This window comes from Carya illinoinensis, chromosome 2 (genome assembly GCF_018687715.1).
Source record: "Carya illinoinensis cultivar Pawnee chromosome 2, C.illinoinensisPawnee_v1, whole genome shotgun sequence".
Classification (NCBI taxonomy): Eukaryota; Viridiplantae; Streptophyta; class Magnoliopsida; order Fagales; family Juglandaceae; genus Carya; species Carya illinoinensis.
Window position 1 is genome coordinate 22511586 of NC_056753.1, and position 6210 is coordinate 22517795.

The following is a 6210-nucleotide window of genomic DNA, read 5'->3' on the forward strand; positions in this document are numbered from 1 at the left end:
TTGGACTTGGACTTATTTCTAACATCACTATGTAACTGGACATGAGACAGCTGATTTTTTTGCAGCATCATGTGACTGGACTTCTGAGTTATTTTTTGGCAGCTTGAATACATGCCACTTTCTAGACATGTTGTGCAGAATTTTTTAAGGACATAAATATTGACAACTTGTGTAGATAAATATTGTAAATTGTGTAGATGTTGTTTGTGGCCAGTTGTGTATACTGTTTGTGTATATAAATGTTGTGGCTTGTGTCTAGGTGTATGCGTTGGTTTTATATCCAATTGTGTATGGATTTTGTGTATGGGCGAGTTGTGGAGACCTATGTTGTGGAGATATATAGATTTTGATTCTAAATCAGGAACTGAGAGTACTTGTTGTAAAACTTATCGTACAAAATTTGTATACGTAATCAATCAACTGATTTCAATGTCAGTTTAGCTGATTTGTTTATGTGCGTGCATGAGTTTGGGAAAAAAAAAAATCTATATAGAGGGTATAGATTTTTGTTCCACTTATCATCCTGTGTATAGGGAAGATTAATCCAAAATGTTATGAAGAATTTCATAGATAAGCTCATAAGGGACCAAAATAGATTGGGAAAAAATATATATAGCCTAGCAAATTCAAAAAAGTGACCAAAAATACTAGATTTTTCTTAGTCTCCTTAGTACCTCTACTCCCATACAACAAAATACTTGATCAAGTACCTAATCAGACTTTGCCTAATTCAAGGGGGAGTAGCATTACTGTTGATCCATACAAGAAAATTAAAGAAAATATCCACATATTTACATGTGCCCTATAGCTAATCCGAACTAGGCAAAAATTATTACAATTGATATAATCCAAGACAAACACAATAGTATTCACGCATTTCTATTCTCGACCCTCCGCAAATTTTGTTTGACCTCAACCTTCTAAGCATTTCTCTCTCTCTCTCTCTCTCTCTCTCTCTCTCTCTCTCTCAATTTATCTTCCCTTCTCCACAATACGTCCTCCTCCCTCGTCCTCCTGGCATTCTCTCTTCTCAGGATATTTTCCTCTATCAAATTAAGTATATTACTCATACAAAAATTCACATATCACATCTTCATGCATACAGTGCAAACATTTCACATGAGGATTACCATGTTATATAAAAATTGAAAAGCAATATAAAAAATATAACTGTTACTTTACTGTGTTATATTTCAAATAGGCATAAAATTTTCTTTTGAAATTTTTTTTTAGTGCGTGACATGTTTAGTGGTACTCTCAAACCACACCAACAAGTTGGAAATACTCCTAAATATAGCATGATGAGTAAGGGTGACAAAATAATCAACAAGGCTGGCATAAGTATCAATTATTTAAATGGAACATAATAAAGAATACATTAGTTCAACGATTTAGTAGTAACAACAGTTCCCTTCCTTGGTGATTGTTGTTTCATTCAACTATCTTTCTTCTTCTTTTTAACTCAATATAAGGATCTGCACTAAAGGTAGCCATCGCCATGGGAGTGGGTGCTTCTAATCACTTATATTAAAGAAGAAAGATACATGTTTCAATTTCAGAACTTCATATCAAGCCCACAACTTCATATCCAGTTGTGAAGTTGATGGCGTGTAACATTTGCATTTGATGACTATTATAACCCTCGCAACCACTTATCATCTTATTTGGCTTGTGCCTAATAGTGTTATTAAGAAGTTTCTGTTGTTAACATCTGTACTTCCAATGTGTGTAATGTATATAGACTCCTAATGCTATGTTTATTATTGCTACTACTTTAATGATATTTTAAAGTGATGCTTGTAGGACTAGGAAAGACAATAAGTTAAAGAGAAATACTTTAGACACAGATGGATTATATAAAAATAAATCTATAAATTGATGTAATTTAATGTGGTACGTCAAATTGTAAAATTATTTTTATTGTAAAATAGATCTAATGGATTTCATAAAATCATATTAGTTTGTGGGTTTATTTTATGTAATCTCTTTATGTATGTAGCAGTTATCGTAACATAATATTACTCATCTATAAAAGAAAAGAAAAGACGATGGGATGTGGGTCCCACTACAAATATACTCTATTATAATTGGGTTTTTTTGGGAGGGAAGGGGAGTTGCTTCCATGTAATTAAATCAGAGGTCCCTTGGGGTAGATCAGTGATCCTATCTAATCTGTATTTTCACTGTTCTTGATTCTAGATGCTTGTCAATTTGGTGATGATAGGCATCAGGATGAGGAATTAGATGAACTTAGTGCTTGTGTGTAGAGAATCGGAGAAGTTGGGCTTACTATAAATGAGTGGAAGGTGATAATTTAAACATGCTTCCTTTAAGAATCTTGATGCATGAGTGACACTTTTATTACTATATATGTCTGTAACTTGTCATTCAACTATTTTTGTTGGACTTGTTGGAGGGTCGGGTTTGCTGACTTGTTGGACTAAACTCATGTACAACTAGCGGTGTTACTCTTTGGCCTCTAAATTTGACCGCTGCAACATTTTGGCATTTTTATTTTTTAATTTTTTTTCTTTTCATTTTTTTAATATAATTAAATATTTTTAAAATATATATTAATATACTAAAAATCACTTCCTTACTCATTAAGTAAAAAAAAAAAAAAAAGTTTATAAGCGGTGACTTTTGAGAGGCAAAGTATCATTTTCCAAATCATGTAATCTTTCAGGTGCACTAGGAAATGGACGGTACATCAAAGTTGTTTGATTTTGTTCAGGTGAGCCTCTGTAAGAACTATAGTTGTTTATATTCACTCTGCTAGAAAGGAGCTTCCCACAAGTGATCAGCATGTAATCTTAAGCTACACTACGTCCTGTGAAAATTAGCTTCAGATTAAATTTTATATAATTTTCTAAATTTTCTTGAATGAAATAAGGTATGAGAATGTGTTTTTTCATTCTCTCATTGCAGTAAAAGATTGAGATGGTTGTGAAAAAGGCTGGAGCAAAGGGCCAGATTATGATGATATTGATTTGGTCGTTTTGTTTATCATCTTGTTCGTTCTTGTCTTCTTCACTTACGCTATAGAAAGAAACACCATTGTTATGAATGAATGTTTATACATAGGAGACTTTAAAAAAATTTATATTCCATCTCTTGTTCGAGAAAACACCTTTTGGTGGTTTTGTTTATCATCTTGTTTGTTCGTTTTTTTTACAACCCTAGTAGAGTCCATGTTTCACAAAAAATTATAATCCATCTCTTATTTAAAATTATTAATTAAAAACAGAATTCTAAACTGGTTTTAGAATTCTAAAAATTGATATAAGCAGTTCAGCTAGAAACTCGAGATTTTTGGCTTTTTTAGTTTTAGTCTGGTTCGATTCAGTTTTGTTGGTGTGATTTGGTTTTGGACTTTTTTATTGGGCTAGTTGGTTTTACTAACTGGAAAAAAAAAACAAAAAAAAATTATTCAAAAAAATGTACTTATAAAAAATGTATTGATGATACATCAAAAATGTACTCTTATACTTATACCCCATATATATAAGTATGTAACTTAATATAGAAGGATTAATAATAACATATTAATAACTTTGGAATACATGTTTACATCCCCTACCGGGCTGGACCTAACTTATTTCAAGAGGCCCAGTAACCAAAATGTAGTTGGCCCACAAGTTAGAGAAAGAGCAAGGAGGCCCAAGGCCAACGCGAGAAGAAGGTGGACGTGGAATGATGGGACATTAACATTTCTGACACTACCCTGCACATGCACGTAGTGGCAAGGCCACGCCGCACTTACGGACAATTACATAATGCAGACAGGGATTACGATAAGGCCACCTGTCCCTGACAAAGTGCATATCATGACCCCCTATCCCTGACAAAATGCATGAAGGGTAGCCGCACTCACCAACCTACCATAAGGCACAACCCGAGGAGGCCACGTTGCATTAAAGGCAACAACAAGCACCTTTGACATGGGGTATGGAGGAACACCTCACTAGACATTATAAAAGTTGAAGACCAGATTAGAGAGTATTACGTTCTCTTAGATACCAAAAATTCACTCTAAGGATAAAAAAACTAACTTTATACATCGAATGTGTTTCATTAACCCTGAGCCCCCACTTTCCTCATGTTGTAGGTGACTGAAGTGGGTGACTGGTATGGAAAACACATCGTTAAAAAACTTAATATTAATATTCATGTTTAAGAGGAAGTTTATATCAAGGAAACATAAATAATAATATTAAAATTCCATCTCATATTAATTTTATAATATGTATAATATATATGTTATATATATATATATATATCAAATATAAAAATTAAAAAATTAAAAAGTATATATTTCATCAAATTGGAATTTCTTTTTTAGAAGTGTTATATCTATAAAGAGATTCCATAAAAGTAAACAAACATAATGAGTCAATGACATGACTTTATATGATTCGTTAGATTTACTATATAATAAAAGTAACTTTACAATCTAACGTATTGTCTCAAGTCAAGTTTGTGGGTTTACTTTTCTTTAAACTATCTGTGACTAAAATATTTTTTTTTTTTGTTTACATAAACTTATAGGAGCTTATTTTCACATATGATTAGCTATTTTGCATTTATATTTTACATGCAAATAGTTAATCGGTTGGGAGTGCTTTGACAAATAAAGAGTGTGTTCGCTTTCCCTTTTAAGTGAGAGGGAGATCAAGATGTTGTTATTTGAAATTGAGAGTTTTAAATGAGAGAGATAGACCGATCAAATAGGTCATACACTATTCAATGTTCATTCAATGTTGTACTAAATATTTATACAAATAGCAATAAATACAGTAAGGCTCACTTAGTAAACTGTCTAGGGGTGATTATGATAGGGTACTCGGTCGAGATCCTAGACACCAAGCTGTTGCGCCCCTTCTTGCTCCTTGATGACCAATGTGAACTGCCACTTGCTTGACCGTGATGGTTATGGGTGGTGTTGGCTGAATTCATATGATTGTTCAGTGGCTAATGGTGGGCGTAATTCTAGTGACTGGGCGTGCATGCATGCATGTGCAATAGCTGAATGGGCTAAAACGGTTTGAGTGGGATCAGGCGGTTAAGTGGCTGACTGACCAAGTCAGGCACACGTGGCTCCTGCTGGTGGGCTGACCAAGTTAGGCACACAGGTGTCTCCTGATGGTGGGCTGACCAAGTCAAGCACAGGTGTCGCTTGCTTGGGGGCTAACCAAGTCACGCACAGGTGTCTTCTGAGGATGAAGCACACGTGGCCAAGGGTGGTTTTAGTTGGTTGGCCAAGTGGGTGATGGCTGAGCAGTTTAAGGGATGGTTGGTTACTCCCTACAAAGTAGGGGAGCGGTTATGGCTAGACAGGTGGCAAGGGCTGGGCGTGTGGCTTGGTTGGTGGGTGGTAACTGTTAGCTTGTCCCTGACCTTACTCCAGATTCGACCAGGGTGGCCTGCTGCAAACCAGATGCCCTCCAATGGCAACTCGTGGCTGCCTTACGCGATGTCCCACTCGAACAGTTCAAAATGATCAGCAAGCAAATGCGAATGTGATGCAATAGACACAATCCAAAATGCTGAAATACCTCAACAATGCATTAATCAAAAGAAAACAATGAAATGAATAGGTTACCTTGATTCATGAATTGCACAGGGTGAGCCTTCTCCTTTGGGATTCACGGATTGCACCCAATGAAGCCTAAATAAGAAAGCACCAATGTGTGTCTCTAGGGGCTTACAAGCCAAATTTGTCCAAATGTTCCAAGAAAAAAATAACTGATGGCCTAGTGCCTAACTTATACTAGAAAGAAAATAAAATGATTACAAAGGGAAATGGTTCTGGGTCCATGCCTCCTGGTTAAGGCCTCATGCTGTCAGTGGCCCATGGGTGGCCAGGATGACTCACAGCATGGGCTGCATGCTTGTGCGTGTGGGTCTTCAGGTTGGCCTACCGAGCTAGCCTTGGTTAGTACATGGTCCTTGCATGTGTGTCCCAAGTTGTGTGGGCTGGGCGCCATTAGTGAGTCGCTGGGTTGGATTGTGGTGGGCTTGAGCATGGCAGGCTGCTGCATGGCCCAGGCCAATGGGGCCTGGACATTGGTCTGCATGGCCCAGGCTGATGGTGCCTGGGCATTGATCAGCATGACCCCGGCTGTGGTGCCTGGGCGTTGGTTAGCAAGATCCCGGCCAAAGCCAAGGCGTTGATTAGCATGGCCTTAGTCAAGACCAGGGGGTTGAGCA